Source organism: Falco biarmicus, chromosome 7 (genome assembly GCF_023638135.1).
Source record: "Falco biarmicus isolate bFalBia1 chromosome 7, bFalBia1.pri, whole genome shotgun sequence".
NCBI lineage: Eukaryota > Metazoa > Chordata > Aves > Falconiformes > Falconidae > Falco > Falco biarmicus.
Window position 1 is genome coordinate 54,179,716 of NC_079294.1, and position 19,457 is coordinate 54,199,172.

Consider the following 19,457-nt stretch of genomic DNA (forward strand, 5'->3'; position numbering starts at 1 on the left):
GCTGTGCAATCCCCAGCAGGGACGCGGGGCGGGGGGCTCAGGTGCTGGATGCGCTGGCTAGATACCGACCTACAGCCCTGGCTGAGGGGCATTGTGCTAGTGCTGGAAAACCATGTGAGGGACTAAAATGATGCCCGAGCTCCTGCCTGGTGTAAGTATAATGCACCACAGTTGGAAGGCAGGCCTGGACACTTCAGCGCGTTTTGTTGATTGCCTGGCTCACATTTGCAACTTCAAGCACATTTTTGAGACCATGCTGGGTTCTTTCAGCCCAAATCCCTGCCCTTCAAATCCAGTTGCTGCATTAAATGAATGTCCTAGGCAGCTGCATTTGAGGGAGAATGGTATTGAAGGGTGTCCTCATTTGCAAGGGGTAACCAAACACTTGTTTTTCAAATCACCCAGCAAACAGCAGTTTGTTAGTCCAAGTTCATTCTTGGCTTTAAAAATCCAGGTAATCTGTTGTGGCTGAAGCATTGACCTAATTTATGTAGTCACTGTTTAAATATTTTTAGATGTTGAACTCAGGACCAGATGAAACTGAGGGCAACCCGAGTAGCCCGGCACATTGGTGCATCATGTGTTCCAGCCATAAGGTACAGGAGCACCGAAACATTTCCCTTTTCAGAGGAGCCAACATGCCAAGTGGCTTTACCAAGGGGTGGTGGAAACCAGCAAGTGGCAATGGTGACTCTCCAAAAGCCCAGCCATAGCTAACGTAGGGGCATGCACCGTCAAAGTTCTCACATGTTTAGTTTTTTTTAACAGACCGTCTAGGTTGAGTTTGTTAATTCTGTTTTTCATTTTGTGGTGGGTTTTTCTTCCATGAGATCTTGACCTTTCTGGACCAGCTAGCAGACAGGAACAGGTTACTGGGGGAGTTCTGTGTTACTCACAGAGAAACCAAGTGTTACTACCCATTTGCACGTCAGCCCTCCCATGGCAGTGCTCTTAGTACCTGGATTTTTGCCTTATTTTGGGAAGGAAACTCATTTTCTCGCCTCCTGCTCCTGTTACTCACTGCTGTTTTGGCACAGGTGCCCCAGATCTTTCTGGCTGTACAGTAAACAGTAAGTTGTTCAGGCAAGAAATCTGGAGAGGGAATCTACAGTTCATGGCTGACCTCTACTGTTGGCTCAGCTTTTCGCTCTCTGCACGTTGCTTTGTTGGCAACGGCCTCAGCCCGGGTGATGGAGGCAGGGGCAGCAGTGAAAGCACTGTAAAAGCATGCACAGCCCAAGGTCCTCAGGGATCTGTTGTGGGACTCAAAAGGTGAGCCCTGTGCTGAAACCCCACATTCCAGTAGTGTAAGCACTGAAAGAATGGTTTGTAGCTATTTATTTTTCTTGAGAAATCTTGCCTTTTTTTCTTTCCTTTTTTTTTTTTTTTTTGTGGCAGTCTCATTTGGTTTTGATGTTAGCAAAAATTCTGTAGGCACTTCAGAAATTCTCTTTAGATATTCTTTAATAGCAATCAGCAGCCCTACTCCTTGATTAAACTGTGTTCAGTCAGGCGCACTAAATGTGTGCAGTCAGGTGCATGCCTTCTACAGAGTTTACCTTTTTAGTTAGAGAATCTCTTTCTGGTGCGAATGCACACAAGCAGCAGGAGAGGTTACGTTTGCTTTCTGTAGACACCCTGGCTAATAAACAGTAAGTCACAAGTATTTATATGGGTTGGTTGTTAAGATACTAGCAAAGAAAGCTTAACAAAGACTGTACTGAAGTCCTCTAAAAGCCTTCATTTATGGCACAAGTTATCTTTGTAAAAGCCTGTTGTTTACAACTCAAAAGCAAGCTGTATGGTCTGTGGCCGGCAGAGGCTCTTCTCTTTGCCTCCAGCACCCTCCAGAGATAAGACCCACTTCTTCTCTGAGTAATTCTGCCCCCTGTTGTGTGCTGCCCAGCCAGGTGATTTGGAGGGAGCCATTACCCACCCCTCCCCAGATAATGACTTCTTAGGCACAACGATGAATTCAAGCTCATTTTACAATTACAGGCTGGAGAAACCATTGTGGGTCCCCCAGCCCACCTCCCACAGCTGGGTGTTCACCAGAAGACAAACAAGCCCTCAGTATCCGTCACTTTCTCATATATATTGGGCATAATTAGACACGGCCAATTGTGTGTCCATCAATTTGTGAATACCTAGTATATTGATGGAGATAACAGTATGCACAGATCATATATCTTCACACGAAGGTCAGGCATAACAAAATCTTTGTGGTAATAGTATGTATCTAGTACCAGCATGCTGTCTATTGTTCCTTTGTCTGGTAAGCAAACAAGTTAATATAGCCTTGTACAGAAGGTGAAAGTCCTCACTCAAGTACTATTTCAGATCTATTTTGAGAGTCTGAGTGAGGCACAGAGCTATTAAACAGCTCCAGGATCCTGAATTTATGTATCTATAGAAAAGACCCTTATCATAATTGTAAGGTGTTTGTTTATACCTGGCTGAAGAACATTCAGAATGACTCATGCAGTCATTAGAAATGTTGCAGTTGTCCAGGGGTTGGAATATCCTGGAGGGGTAGGAATATCTTCTTTTTCTCTTTGCACAGATCTACAGATAAGCAAAAGCGTGCACCTTCCTAATGTGACAGCAGATGCTTAGATAGCCCTGAAATCAGGCCGGCAGTGAAGAAGCGACCCTCTTATACTATATGCAACTGAAGTGACTGCAGTGCTTCCTGAGTTTGATCTAATTATTGTGAAACTGCAGTGACCTGGGACTTCCATATCAGAAAAAGAATCTGCTTTCCCTTCTTTTTAGAGAAGAAGGTAGAGTAGGCCAGAATTTTTAATGGTAACTTACAGTATATGTTAGATGAGACATGCTGACATTTATTTCAATATTATTTGAATTAAATTACCTTTTTAATTGTTAGCTTTTTAAAAATTATTTTTATAATTGCACCTCATGTTATTAGGTATTCTCTGTTGTTTATTTTGCATGGCTAGCAGTCTCCATGATGGAGAATGTATATGTGATAACCTTGATTTTTTTTTCTGTGAAATGTCCTGAAGCAATATATTGCTTCTTCCTTGCAAGAGGTAGCAGGTGGTTTTGATGCTGGGGTTTCTATTGAAGGACAAATTAGTGATCTGAAATCTGATTAATTTTGTAATTAAACTTTATATTCTGTACATCCAATCTTCTTAGTTCCTACACCAGTATGTGATTTCCAGAAAATGATCGATTCCCCAAATAGTCTTTTGTTGGGAAAGATAAAGAAAAGCACAAACTATTCTGTTGCTTAAAAATAACAAAGTTGCTGCCCTCCCTCTCACTTTGTAAGGAGTAATTTGAGAGAAAGCATTTCCAAGCAGTGCACTGATGTGAAGAATAAGGATTTGTAAAATTTGCCTAATGAATTGGCGTAACTAACGAATAGGGCCCATGGTCATTTCTATAATGCCAGCATCTTTCAAAATGCATTCTTGTCTATTATGACATATTATTAGCATACACTCACCTTGAAGTATGAGCATGGTTGTTGAACAACAGGGGCAGCACCACTGTGGTGTTGTAAATGAGGTATCTTGAATGAAATAACTGCAGAGGTTTCTCAGCGTATTTACCCTGCAGGTGCTTTTCTCTGTCAAAAAATATCAGAGGTTTACATTGACATTGTGCTTAGCACATCTGCACTTTGATTTCTGTATAAGGAATTACTTGTTCCTCTCATTTCAGCCTCTCTCAGGTCCTTCTGAGTCATTTTGTGGTGCCGGGGCTTGGGATTTCATTTCTCACTGACACAGAATTCACAGCATTGCAGAGTCCCTTTGCCATCTTTTTGCATGAGAGTGAACAACAGAAAACTCGCAAAACTGCTTTTCTTCACCCTGACTGATTTTAAATAACTACTTCACTTAGGGTTCACAGAAGCTAATTAAAGTTGACAAGAAATCTGCATTTTAGGCCTAAAGCTTTAACAGATCCTCATCTATAAGCATCTGAAAATCAACCTTATTTATCTTGTCCTAAAGCAACACACCCGAAATTTTTCTCTGCTGAAAAGATTACCATCTGCTGCAATTTAAATAACTATTTATTTATTCCACAAAAATGGTCATTTGATCTGTAAAGACCCTGCTAATAAGGCATTTCACCATAAAGCTAAGTGTTAATCCTTTGAACGACAGAAATGTTTGAAACATTACTTTTTTTCCTGGAAATGCTAAATAACGATTCAAAACTGAGAGCAAATTCACCCAAACTTTGGAGTTGTAATTGAGGCAGGGGATAGGACCAGGTCAGTCTTACAAAGCCAGATTTCTACAGACAAGAATTCTAAAAAGAGAAGTAGTCAGGGTGTGCTCCTTTGCTACAGAATACAGAATTTTGCCCTTTAGGATTCCAATGGTTAAGTTTCATCAAATACATGCATTTTTAATGTGGCTAAAGGGAGAACGACTTTTATTTTTTCAGGTTTCTGCGTTTTGTCTTGGAGTACACGGATTGCAAATGTACAAGTATTTCTTACGTTGCATAAAACCAGCATTCCCTAATATTCCCTCTCCGCTTCTTCTGCAAAGTCTTAGGATCACTGCTAAAGTAAATCAGTGCAGCCCATGTATGATTGATTTTAATTAATCACTGGTGAAGGTGAAGCATGTGGAACAACCACCATCATGTACCATCTTCTATTTTAAAGGAGATCTTGTCCTGCCTCTATAATCGCATCCTTCACATTTATTTCACATTTATTCTGAAAGATGTGAAGGATATATTATTCACATATATCTTTCACATCTTTCACATTTATTGGCACTGGTACCAACCGCCGGCTGCAAGGGGCAGGCGCCGTGGTGGGTGGCTGGAGAGGGGCCTGGCTCAGTGACAGATGCTGTCTGTGGCCACAAACGGCTGGTGACAGCTCCGTCAAGGGAAGTGTCACAAATGGCACATTCAGAGAACGGAAATGAAAATGAATCATTTCTGTTGTCAGAATGCAGCATGTTTGGAGGCCACGTATCCTTAAGAGACAGGGGGATTTTTGAAATGAGATTCCTCACTGGACTCAAAGGAGCTCTCAAAAACTAGCAGATTGTTTCACCAGTGACAAGCTGTGGCCCTCCCGGGGGAGGAACTGAAACTGCTTTAAATACATGTTTGGATGGAAAATTCAATACAGATAATTCAAACCGCTAGATGCGATCTGTTTGATCTGGATCCCCTAGTCGGAGAGATGCAGACTGCGGTACTGCATGTCCAAAGCGCTGACAGTGACCGGCTGTGGCTTTGCTGTGTCCAGAGACGCCAGCCAGGTTTTCCCAGCTGGACTGTGCTCTGGTTCCCCCGGCGTGGCCAGTGGAAGCGGGAGAATGCGCATGCTGGCTCCTAGGCTGGCTGCTGCCGCCAGGCGCAGGGGAGCAGTGGGTCCCTCTTCCAGCTGGGCTTGTGATGCTACTGGTTGTGACGGGGCGAGCCGGACTTTTCCCTGCTCATTCCCGCTTGGACAGAAGACCAGCCAGTCTACTCATCACACCAACTGCAAACCAGTGGCGGTCAGCGGGTGTACTAGGTGTCAGCAGCGTAAATCAGGAGGCAGAGGAGTGCACTCTGCCTGCTGTAGATGGAAGTGGAAAGCAGGTCTGAAGCCCCATGCATGTGCCCCAGCAGGAGCAATACAAGCTGCACAGCCAGGGCCAGAGCAGGGCTGATTGCCGGGCTGGGGACACCCAGTTTGTATGAATGGATGTCTCAAAATCAGGTGCTTCAGTAATGCATAGAAACACAGCCCTCACTCACACGTGATTCACCTCCTCAGCACTGGAGAACCTGACGGAATAAATGACTGACCGGTGATCCCAGCGCGGATACCTGAAGTAACCCTTCGATGAGCAAGCCAGGCGGGAGCCATGAAAACAGACACATGCGCAGAGGAAAGGCTTTTCCAGCAATAAACCTGCCTTTGATTTTAGTGAGAGTCACTTCTCAAAATAAAACTTCTCTGTTTTCCAGTAACATCGAAAGGGTTGTGTTGAGTGAATGCAAATTGCTTTTGGTGTGTTTTTCTTGAACTAGATTTAAAAGGCCACAGTTAGTTCATACAGTTATTATGGACTATTTTTAATAAAACTCTGTTTTAATGTGACAGAGAGGGTGAAAAAGGGGGAGAGCGGGGCCATAAATTACAGAGAGGAAGGAACAGCCTGGTTTTTTCAGTGATTTTAATTAGGTTGGGGAATTAGTCAAGCTTGGATAAGCTTTCAGGTATTTCCTTTAGCATTTGTTTTGCAGGAGGAATTTTAGACCGCTGGTTGTTTAAATGACTAATTATAAGATAAAAGATAGAAAAATGAAGTAAAAACCTGACCTAAAATTTGTCTACCAATTAGACTAACATACTTGGAATGTCTTCTTGCGTTCAGAGATAACCTTGCTTCACACAGCTCTAGGACTTTCTTCTTCTGCATGCCTTGCTAGTGCAAAGACAAGAAGCCAAATCCCTTGTTTTGTAACTCTGTAGGTATTGAATTTGATCCATTTGCGATGTTATTAGGGCATGGGAAAAATTGTCACAGTTACCTGAGCCAGGCAAATAAAGCCAGAAATTTATGGGAGTTTACGGAAAGCTTTCTAGTTTTGTATTTCAAGTTTATTTTCTAGCCAGAGATGTTTGATACCAAGACTTCTTTTAATGAAACTAAAATTTCAGAGATTTGTCTATTTTTGCCCTATACATAGAATATCTACCTAACTAAAACAGTATTCCTGCTTTTGCTAATTTACATAAGTGAGTCTTAATTTTTAATTGAAGCTATTGCTCCTAATAAATCCTCTGGAATGCTTAAATAAAAATGTCGTGAGTCTCTTTAATGGCTGTAATTCAAGGCTATATTTTTATCATGGTCAATTTTTTTTATTCTGGATTCCCAAATAATTATGAAGATAATGCAGTGTGGCAGGGCAGAGGCAACAATGGCATCGCTAATGCCAGGCTGCAAAGATAGCTTCTAAGTAGCTGAGATGGCTTGAATATTTTTAACAAAAAATTAATTTATCAGTTTGCTGAGGGATTGTCTGTAGTACTGTTTTTTATAACCATTTCCACATTTTCACGTGATGATCAGACAATAGAATATGTTCATAATAGTGCAGTTTGCAAAAGCACTGCAGTGGTTTGGAGCCTATGTCATACTTTTTAAAGAGATTCTGATCACCTGGGAGCTTAAGTCTCCTGGGAACCCCATGGGTTTGTATGCCTAAGAGCAGGTTTTCGAAGCAGACAGCTGCATTTTATTCTTTAGGAATAAAACAAGCGATAAATCACCAGGATGATTTTGAAAAATTTTCCCTATCATTTGTTTTAATTTTAATATTTGAAGTTTAAATATTGTGTAACAAAGCCATTTAAACTGTTGATTTTGAAAGCCGCGAACATCAAAGCCCAGAAATCCCCAACTAAATGTGTTACAATAACACAGTTTCCCCAAATTTCTCTCGCAGGATGGGGCTGGGCTGCACAGGGCTGCCTCCCTGCTGCCTGGTGACTGGCTTGGCAGCCCGATGCTGACAGCACACTGAAGAGCAGCTTGGCACTCACACAGTTTCCTCACTGTTGACCTGATTTGAAGTTGACTTGCTCCAGTAGATCATTCTGTTGCTCTAATGGGTTCTGAGCTGCTCCAGTTTTTCACCTGCTTTTTTATCCCTGTGTAGCAGTGTGTCTGGTTCATGCCTTACATGCCAGATTCAGCCCCAAATTCCAGTTGCATTGTGTCATTTTTTCTGGTTTTTAGGAGGAAGCGGTAGGATTCCTTCAAGGAGGAAGAAACAGAGTTGTTCTGTGAATGTGGCAGTGCCCAGGTGATAAAGAGCAGGATGCTGATAGGGTACACACCTGAGGATGGGTTTCAGGATTAAGGGCAAGAATAGGAGAGACAAAGATGCTCTTTAGAGAGCATTGGCTTTATCAGAGCAGTTGTGTGTGTGCACATGCTCTCTTCCCCTCCCCCCCTCCCTTCTTTTTACATTAACTGATATCTGCTTAGCCAATGTGGCTTACCTTTAGTGGCAGGATTAACTGAATTTTGGATAAATTTTATGATATCTGCTTTGTTAAGAAAGTGAGTAATTGTAGAATTGCTGGTTTGGAGGGTTTTTTCCTCTTTTTAATGAAGTCTGGGGGTTCATAGAACATCTTACTGTTGGTGCTAGTGCACATTCAGGTTAGTTATTTAAGAAACGTACTTCTGTAATTCATAACCCAGTAAAGATTGAGATCTTTTCAAAGCATCGAATTTCTTCAACAGGGACTGCGTAGGCCATGAAGAAAACAAGAGTATCATTGCTGACCTGATGAGGCTGAGACATAAAGCAAGTTGGAAGAAGGTGACAGCTAAGTAAGTTTGGAATTTTCCTCTTTGAACATCTTGCTACAGCTATGTGATTCTAGAGAGTCTTCCTTTAGGAAAAGACCAATAAATTCAAACAAAATAGGATTAAAATGAAGTATAGTTAAATATTGAGCAGAGCTCTGCTTATGAATCTCCACTTTCTTAAGCCCACAAGGCTTAACTGCATCTCTCCAGTGTTACCTTGAGCTATGCAATTAACTGAAAGTCCATTGCTGTAATGACCAAGAGCTAACAAAAGGAACTCAGATTCGTACAGAGCTGAGATACTAACCTGCAAGGTCCCTGGTTTCATTCAGGTGCCTAGTAGGTACATGTGGACAACTGGGACTTGCTCTGTGAACAGCAGTATGTGGGTAGAGAGCCACCCCAGGCAAAGCAGTGAAGAAATACAGAGAGTACAGTTACATGTGTTTCTCTGTGTGGTTGCTAAAGGCATTAATGTCTTATCTGTCTGGAGTACCTTACAGAAAAGAATTCAAAATTCATTAGGAAAAGTGAGTTTGATTTTTTAAATTGATGCTTGTATTACTGGTGGAATTGAGTCTTAATTACAAGGCATGTTTATGTGTATGACATAAACAATCGCTAGTTAAATGATGCCATTGCTAAGGCAGTAATATCTTTTGTGTTGCTTCAAACTGCAGATTATCCTATGTAGAACCATTTTCCTGACACTTCTGAGGGACTTCTGTAAGGGCTAGCCATCCAGGACAGAATAATTTCCCTCCCTGAGTACGCTCTTTGTAAGACAGACCAAAGAACCTGTTCTTTTGAGACGTTAAAAAAAATATTACTGTCTTTAACACCCATTCTTTCCCCTGGAAGCCATAAGATTTCCTTGTCATAAGTTGTTTCTTGTTTTGTTTTGTTTTTTTTAACATAGTGCTATTTATGAAAAATCTTGACGTGAATCACTGAATCCTGAGCTTTGAAATTCTTTGCAAATAACAGCAATGAAAATTCCCTAAAGTGTAAACGAGCAGCAATTTAAATATTAACTATCATTTGATGTTTCACAATGCTTCCCACATACTTATCTATAAAACACTCAAGCTGCCAGCTTTGTATAAGTAGCATTTATTTACTGCCATGGTATCATTGAAAGTTTGATGTTTAAGGAAAGTTAGCATTGGTAAGTGGGAACTAGTAATGACTGTTACTATTTGCTGTGTTATAGCTTGGCTGTGTTATCTTGAGAGATGACTTAAATCAATGGTGTGCCATTTCCTCTAACTTGAATTGTTATAATCCCTATCTAACTAGGATATTGTAAAGCTGATAATTATTTTGTTATAAGACAAAATGGCATTGGTGTGCTTAGATGTAACTAATGTGCAGCAAGAACATCTGTCGACAAGCGAGTCCTTCAGCTTCTGGGAACTTGAAACCATCAAGTTCAGTAAGTGAATTAAAGATGATACAACATCAGACTCCATTAATATATTTATTTAATTGTCTTGAGTGAAGGAAAAAAAATCAGCACAGACAGGCAGGCCATTACTTCCCTGGAACACTAATTTGTGATGGTTTTCTGTTGATACCAAACTAGGAGCTCAAACTGGTCATAGTTTGCGTTACTTGTGGTTGTTTATGATTTGCCTGATAACAGATTGTCACAAAAAGCCTTAGCATGAGTACAAACTGTTCTGTGACTGTGGGGTGTTGGCTAATAGTATAACTGAAAGCACAGTCACAGAAAGGTGTCTGACACATCCCACAGGAGCCAAGCATTTAAAATATGTCTTACGCTCATGTGAAAACCAGCTTCATCATGCATGAAGCTTCGGATGTGTTTAGATGCAGGATAGAAGATGTATTTAAGATACCACATATAAATATTTCAGTATTAACTGTACATGCTCCTATGAGCAAGAGTCAGTAACAGTTGAGCTCGTTTATCATTTGCAATTAATCATGCCCTGTGGCCTGGGGCTGTGAAGACTGTGAGAGCCAGACGTGTGCTGCTGTTCCAGCAGGCCTTGCCCTATGTCTCTGACCACTTACGAAGCGAAAGGCTCTCAAATGAGCATAGCTGCACTCTATTTATTTCTCCTTCTCAAACTTCTAAATAATGATTACAATATCTTCTTGGTGAAAAATCTTGCTGTTCTGTTTTTAATACCATAATATTCCTTTGCCATTGCCGGATGTGAGCACAGATTACCTGTCTGTGGCACAAGTGGCTCTGTTCCTGCCCCTGTTGTGTAAATCTTGCCTTCAGTCCTCAGTTGGTTCCCTATCAGCTTGACGAGGACTCTTTTTTTGGGGGGGCCAATGACAAGCACAATTTGCTTCATGGTCTTCATGAAATGTAGGAGGTTCTTTGGTCTCTGCCTGGGCTTATATAGAATCACTTTACCTTTGAGGTCACCGGGTCCGACCGTTAACCCAGCACTGCCCAGCCCACCACTGAACCACGTCCCTGAGCACCACAGATACATGTTCTTTAAACACCTCCAGGGATGGTGATCCCACCACCTCCCTGGGCAGCCTGTGCCAGTGTCTCACCACCCCTTCAGGGAAGAAATTTTTCCTAACACCCAACCTAAACTCCCCTGGTGCAACTTGAGGATGTTTCCTCTTGTCCTGTCACTTGTTACCTGGGAGAAGAGACTGACCACACACACACACCCCTACAGCTGCCTGTCAGGCAGTTGTAGGGAGTGATAAGGTCCCCCCTGAGCCCCCTCCTCCCCAGGGTAAACCCCCCAGCCGCCCCCCATCAGAGCTGTGCCCCAGCCCCCTGCCTGGGTCTGGACACACTCCAGCCCCTCAGTGTCCCTTTGGAGCGAGGGGCCCAAAACTGGACACGATGTTGGAGGTGCAGCCTCACCAGTGCCGAGTTCAGGGGGACAATCCCTGCCCCGGCCCTGCTGGCCACACTATTTCAGGTACAAGCCAGGATGCCGGTGGCTGCCTTGGCCCCCTGGGCACACTGGGGGCTCATGTTCAGCCGTCAGCCCCCCAGGACCTTTCCAGTTTCCCAGCCCCCTGCCCCAGCCCGCAGCTGCCTGGGGTCGCTGTGCCCCACGGGCAGGGCCCGGCAGTGGCGGAACCTCACACAACTGGCCTCGGCCCATGGGCCCGGCCTGCCCAGAGCCCCCAGCAGGTCAGTGCTGCCCCCAGCTTGGTGTCATCGGTGAACTTACTGGGGGTGCATTCGATCCCCTTGTCCAGATCAGTGATGAAGATTAAACAGGACTGGCCCCAGTACCGAGCCCTGGGGAACACCACCTGGGACCAGCCACCAGCGGGACGTAACTCCATCCACCACCACTCCTGAGGCTCAGCCACCCAGCCAGCTGTTAGCCCAGCATAAAGCACACACTTATCCAAGCCATGAGCAGCCAGTTTCTCCAGGAGATGCTGTGGGAGATGGTGTCCAAGGCTTTGCTAAGGTCCAGGCAGACACCAGCCACAGCCTTTCCTTCAGCTGCTAGGTGGGTCATCCTGTTGTAGGACATCAAGTTCATCAAGCAGGACCTGCCTTTCATAAGCCCATGCTGGCTGGGCCCGATCCCCTGGCTGTCCTGCACATGCCATGTGACGGTGCTCAGGAAGATCTGCTCTGTAACCTTCCCCAGCACCGCGGTCGGGCTGATGGGCCTCTACTTCCCCAGATCCTCCTTCCTGCCCTTCTTGTAGATGGCTGATCTCCCATCTTCTGGGACCTCCCCAGTCAGCTGGGACTCCTGATAGATGACAGAGAGTGGCTTGGCGAGCTCCTCCAATGGCTCCCTCTGTGCCCTGGGTGGATCCCACCTGGCCCCATCGACTTGTGTGTGTCCAAGTGGAGCAGCAGGTCACTGACCGTTTCCTCCTGGGCTGTGGGGACTTCATTCTGCTCCTCCTCACCCCTGTCTTCCAGCTCATATCTTGCGTGTCAGACAACTTTCTTCTTATTTATGGAGTTTCTCCTACTTTATTACGCTTTACTGGGAGCCGAGCTGTAGCAGTGCAGGTGGAAGAGGGCTTTTTCCCCTGACACCGTGTTTGCCACGTGGAGGTCCTGCCTGTCTGTGTGTGCCCAGGGGTCAGACAGTCCCAGCCTGTCCCCAGCAGACCGCGAGGAGACTCCCACTTCACTAAATCTCTCTTTTTGCCTTGGTTAATGGATGTGTCTGAACAACTGCTGTCCATAAGGCATCATCTTTTGACTTATGGAAATAATTTGCATTACTTCCTTAAGTGCTTCCTACCTGCTGAAATCCTTCCCAGAGCTGTCAGCCCCTGCAGACATGCACCCTGACCGCCTTTACCTGACCAGAATGGTAACATCAAGTGGCAGTAGGGCCTCAGCGACAGAGTAATACTCAATTCCTTCCCCGCTTTTTGCTCATTATTTTTTGAAGTTAACTTCACTAGGAGTTACTGCACCCAGAGGAACCTAATGAATGTAAATAATCAATTTACCGTGAGGTAGTTTACTGAAATAAAGGGCACAAAGCTATAGATAATGGGCCCAAACTAGCCCCAAATGACTTGGGAGATCCAGTATCCCACCACGGTGCTTTGTCTTGTGGATTTTCGTAGTCTCCTCACACTGGATAATAGAGATACATTACTACAAATATATTACACTATTCATTTTTTGTCTCGCTAGTCCATGATAACTAGAAACCCAAAACGTTATGTGAAGGTTGAGATTCTGCTATTCATGTGGCAAAATATCAGAAGACCGTACCAGAGACCAGTGATCTCTTTTGTTTTGCAGCATGAAACAATGGACATGCAGAGAGGTGAGCAAGTAGCTTACTATGTGCTGTGAGCTGCCACATTCATTTTAGGGAGATTAATCTCACAAAGGAAAGCATATGTGGAACTGGGTCACAGCGCTTCACATATTCACACTGTGTAAGATACAAAGTGATCAATCCCAGTAAGATCTTTGTAAGATAAATAAGATTTATTATTTATAGTAGTAGGCAGGTTAGCATTTCAAAGCATGGCAGTAGCATAAAATATGTTTCAACTTCTCTTGTTTTCAGTTACCTACATTTTGAAAGCTCTATTTTGAGTTGTCATACCATCCTGGAATTTCACGATTTATGTAAGATACTTGCAAGGTACTGAAATTACAGTTCTCAAGGCTAGTGAAGAAGAGAGCATGGCACAACATGGAAATTCAGTGTTATATATGCAGAAGTTTATATAATCTAAAATGCAATCATTTAACTCTTTGGAGAAAGTAAGATGGCAAAGCTCGTCTAGCAAAGTGAGTGCCTACCCCGCAGCCCTGATACCATCAGGAAAGGGTAGCACAAGAGTGAGACGTCAAAGTCAGTAAAATCTGTCTTCATTTATAGTCTGCTTCAACTTCAGTTGCATATAATGGAAGGCTGTTTACTGCAATGGCATTTGAAAATGACCCTTAGCAGCAACTGAAGTCAGGTTTAGTGACAGTAGCGGTTTGGAGTAGGTGCAGCAGTGCATGGTATGTGTTATTGCCATTCCTGTCACTTTGCAAGAAGCTAATCTCTTTTCTACTGTCTCACCAACAATTTCTACTTATCCTCTCATACAGTTCAGCCTTTCTGTATTATGACAGTTACTACTTCAGTTTTCTTCTTAAACCTAGTTTCGTATACATCACTGATGCTCTGCTGAGCTCAAAACTTTTTCACTGGTCTGTGCAGCAAAAGTTATGGCTCTTCCACATATTTTGCAAATTTTGAGGCTATTCCAGTGTATTATTTATGGAGATAATCCTTGCATGGATTGAGAGCAGTTTTTTGTGCTAGGCTCAGAGCTTCGTCTGGTAGTAACTGCACAGATTATCCCACGGTCTTTCAGCTGAAGTCAGTCTTGGAGGGAGAGGCGGTGCTGGGAGAGGAACATTTGCTTGTCTGCAGGAGCTCCTGGGATGATCAGTGTGAAATGCATGTTGTTCTTTGAGCTTTGCTTGATTTCAGATCTCATGCACTAGAAGAACCACCCCTGAATGTTTTCTGGGTTTGGAAGTTTGGGGGTTTTTATCCTTTGTGTTGACCAAAGTTCTGCTGGCAGAAAAGGTAGCGGAGAGCTAGTCTGGAGACAAGTCCCCACTCAGCTTTCATCACGCGTTGTTTAAAGACCCATCACAATCACCTTTGGAGAATTTTGCTTAACTAAACATCTACCTTTATTGAGATTTGAGTGATGTCAAATGTTCTTTTTTTTTTTTCCTTTTGTCAAAATGCCTAACGTTGTTAAATACTTGCAGCTCTCTCTCCATGGTATTGCGGCATTTATGGGTCACACAGCTACACCAAGCCTCCTTCTCTCCTTGCCAGAGTAGCAGTGCGGGCCTGCGGCACACTCGGTAGGGGACTTGCACCGCATGGCTGGTACCCCTTGCTTTCCAATTCACCTCTGAATTTCTTACACCGTGGGGAGATCACAGGAGGGAGCCCTCTTCTCTGCATAGGAAGGCTTCATTTATTTGCCATGAGTCTCTCATTAGGACATTTCCATTATAGGAATACATGTCTAATGAGCACAGTAATTCTAAGACAGAGAGAACACTCTCTGCCCCTGATGGCTCAATACTTGAAAAGGTCAAGCAGGAAATGTAGAAACTGAGAAAAGAAGGAAAGGTTACACTTCGGTTTGAATTGACATTACAGCAGTACACTGCTGTTCATTACATGCCGTTATTCTCTGACGTGGAAACTGTTCACGGGACTATATTGGTGTCTAATGACAAAATATCCACGATATAAAACTGTACTACTTAAATAACTAGATGCTGAAGTTAGGATCATCCTTTTAACTTCTCACTTGCATCATTACTCTGTTTGTTTAATGAGTCTAACACAATCACTCTGTAACTACTGACATAGTTCTGTTTCCAGTTACCACATGCTGATGTAAAAGGCGTGTACCTTAGTTACAAAAGTTCAGTGAGTTCATACTTTGACACTGGTTATTCAGGCAACATAGCACACTGAATACTATGGTCTGCACACTGCAAGTGGTTTAAGCCTCATGTACGCTAAACAGCTAGCAAAAGAAAGATTTTAAACTTGATGAGAGGAAGTGGTCTGCTTTTGGCTGGGTGCGGGGCTGCGGTTAGGGATGTAGGAAGGAAAAAAAAGCTTAAGAAATAGTGGGCAAATATCCCTGTGAAATTTCATCTGGATTTTCTGTAAAACATGGATTGTTTCAAAAAATTAATGGACATGCAGTGAGGAGTGTAATAGATCAGGTTTTGTGTTCTCTGTGCTTGAAATTTAAGCTTATCTTGTGCTATCAAGAGTCCATTTAGGTTGTGTGTTTGGCAGGCAGGGCAATGTTCTTTAAGCACTGGAATAGACTGCATTGGTCAGCAGTTTATTCTTGAAAGGTTGTGAGCAGGTCAGACAAGTGCCTGTGACAAATGCATTAGGTGGAGTTGGCCCTATCTAGAAGCGGAGAGATGGAGCAGGCGGCTTCTCAAGGCTCCTCCCAGCCCTCCCTTCAGTGAGTTTATGGCTATGTCAGTGTACTTTGTGTTTTAAATGGTATTGTGTGCATATTCAACATTATACTCTCCCAAACACCCTAAGTCTCACTCCGTTTGCCTGAGCGCGGTGCAGAGAAGCACTGCCTTTTCTCATTGCCAGTGTGTCTGCAGGCCCTGGCAGCCCTGTGTTCCCTGCCCCGCAGAGAAGCACTGCCTTTTCTCATTGCCTGTGTGTCTGTGGGCCCTGGCAGCCCTGTGTTCCCTGCCCCGCAGAGAAGCACTGCCTTTTCTCATTGCCTGTGTGTCTGCGGGCCCTGGCAGCCCTGTGTTCCCTGCCCCGCCGTGGCAGGCTCTCAGCAGGAGGGCTTACACTGAACAAAGGAAGCACCTTACTTCCACCCTCAAAGGCCCTCTGTATCCCTGAGGGACTGGCACACAGGAATGCCGCTGGAGACCCCCATGGAAAGGACAAATCCAAGGGCAGCTCCACCTCAAGCACAGCTGTTTCCTTGTGCAGGGTCTCTGCAGGTCAGCGTCTGGTGTAACCCTGGCCGGCTGCCCACCCCATTTCCCCCAGCAGGATGGGGGAAAGAAACAGAACAGTAAAAGTGAGAAAACCTGTGGGTTGAGATAAAGATGGTTCACTAAGTAAAGCAAAAGCCATGAATGCAAGCAAAGCAAACCAAGGAATCATTCACCTCCGTGGGCAGGCAGGTGGTCAGCCATCTCCAGGACAGCAGGGCTCCATCATGCCTGACAGTTACTTGGGAAGACAAACACCGTCGCTCCCCATGTCCCCGGCTTCCTTCTTCCCTCAGCTTTGTATGCTGAGCATGTTCTGTGGTACAGAATACATATTCAGACAGTTGTGACCAGCGGCGCAGGGTCGCGCTGGAGGCCTGTGGCCAGCGGTGTCCCCAGGGGTCAGTGCTGGGCCCGGCCTTGTTCAACTCCTTCACCAGTGACCTGGGTGGAGGGGCAGAGCGCGCCCTCAGCACCTTTGCTGGTGACACCAAACGGGGAGGAGCGGCTGCCCCCCCAGAGGCTGCGCTGCCCTTCAGCGAGACCTGGGCAGGCTGGAGAGCTGGCGGAGAGGGACACGGGGAAGTGCCACCAAGGCCAGCGTAGGGTCCTGCCCAGGGAGGGACAGCCCCACGCAGCAGCACAGGCTGGGGCTGCCCTGCTGGGGGGCAGCTCTGCGGGGAAGGGACTGGGCTGCTGGGGGACAGCAGGGTGCCCACGAGCCAGCAGCGTGCCCCGGTGGCCAAGGGGCCAGCGGTGCCCTGGGGTGCACGAGGAGGAGCATGGCCGGCAGGTGGGGGGAGGTGACCCTCCCCTCTGCTCTGCCCTGGTGAGGCCGCAGCTGGAGCCGTGCCCAGTGCTGGGCTCCCCGGTTCCAGACAAGGAACTATGGGAGAGGGTCCAGTGAGGGGCTACAGAGATGATGAGGGGACTGAAGCGTCTCCCTGATGACAAAAGGCTGGGAGAGCCGGGGCTGCCCGGCCTGGCGAGGAGAAGGCTGAGAGGGATCTTCTCCACGCACACAAACACCTGACTGGGGTGTCAGGGGGACGGGGCCAGGCTCTTGGCTGTGGTGCCCAGCGACAGGGCAGGGGGCAGCGGGCACAAACTGGGACACAGGCAGCTCCAGCTGGGTGTGAGGAAGAACTTCCTTCCCTGGAGGGTGGCAGAGCCCTGGCACAGGCTGCCAGAGGGGCTGTGGAGTCTCCTTCCCTGGAGACATCCCAAACCCACCCGGACGTGACTGTGCAGCCTGCTGGAGGGGACCCTGCTGTGGCAGGGGTTGGGCTGGGTGGTCTCTGAGGTCCCTTCCAGCCCTGACCGTTCTGTGATATCCCTTTGGCCAGTTCGAGTCAGCTGCCCTGGCTGTGTCCCTTCCCAGTTTCTTGTGCCCCTGCTCACTGGCAGAGCATGGGAAGCTTGGAAAGTCCTTGATTTAAAGTGAGCACTACTTAGCAACAGCTGAAACATCCCTGTTGTTATCAACGCTATTCTCATGCTAAATTCAAAATGCAGCACTGCAACAGCTGCTAAGAAATTAGCTCTATCCAAGCTGAAACAAGGACAGTCAGTGTTTTAGAATCAGTTTCCACCTTGCAAAATCCACCTTCCATGGACCATAGCGTCTGTAGCACTGTCCTCCTGGCTTCAGCTACCCCCCTGGGGCTGTTCCTGGGGAGGGGATTCTGCCATACAGCTTTAAAATATTGGGAGATACAGGGACTCTAATTCCCTCTTGAGGAACTCAGCTGTTACTTATCAGTTATGAGCACTCCCAGACTACACAGACGAGACATTGTTGACCTATTTTGTGTGGCAAACTTAAAAAGTAATAATAATTAAAAAAATTTAAAAGGGTTATAAGTAAAGGGAAAACAAAATAAAAAAATTTCTCCAATTGTTTGAGCAGAGTCAAATGCAGCAGGCAAGTAGGGAGCCTGAACTGAGATAAATCAATGTGCCCATCCCTGTGGGTTCTGAGTTTTGTATCAAATATATTATTGTTTGTAACTTTCAGCTCTTTCTAAAGTCTTCAAACCTGTTCTGCGCTTCAGCAGCAGGTAGCTACTCGTCCTTGCCTTTGCCCATGCGGCTGCCTCCATCGGTCCACTCCTCTGACTTGTTCTTTTTCTCCGTTACTTCTCCAGATTTTTCAATCTTTCTTCCATATTACTTTTTTTTCCATTCTGGCTTTTCCTGTTATTCTGCAGAACCCTCTTGGTCTGGAATATGTGACTTCCTTTCACAACTGACTGGTCAGAGGACTGTGAAAAGGAGGGGTGATGGGCAGGCGACACTCGTGGGGGTCCACGTGTAGCCCCAGCTCACCAGTCCTGCCACGTCTCTCCCCAGCATATGAGCCCCTGTGCCCCCCGCCACACAGCACCTTGCAGAGTCTGAAGGCACTGCATGACAGTAGGTTGCATTTCAATATTGTTTTATTTGGGCTTTTAGTGATTTGCTTTAGCTGATATTTAGGAAAAAGTATTTTCAAGCAGCGAGTTAAATGGGATGGTGTTTCATGTGTTGTTTTACATCTGGATGAATCACACAAGACTCTTAGAAGAGAAGCATTTTATTAATGTCCTATATAAATTGTTTCTCTGATTCCTTGTATGCTTTTCATATCACACCAGATTCTCTCAGGTACAGCTTTTCAATTACAAAAGAAAAATATTGTTGGGGTTTTTTTATGTCTTTCTTCATTTCTTTCTTTGTCCTGTTTTGTTGGGGTTTTTTTTAGTAAAACATCAGTGATAGCTTTCCCACCGCACATGGCTAAATACTTAAGAATAGATAAGAATACAGACATAAAGAAACAATGAATTTTTAAGACAATTCTTAAGAAATACCTGCAAACATTTCATTGTCTCCCTTTAGTGAATTGGGCTTTCCCCTGAGCTGCCATCATAAATATATTTTACAGCACATGGATGATACAAAACAGGAATAACAGAGGCAGTTTTGTTATCAAAGAGCATTGCAAGCCAGAGTTGCAAAAACTTCTTGTATCTTTGATACATTACATCACTTTCAGCTATATAGGAAGTGAATACAAACTTAGGTGCTAATCCTGTGAAGATGTATGCATTGTATTGATTTCTACACACTACACTGTCCTACTGAAGTTAATGAGTTTAAGG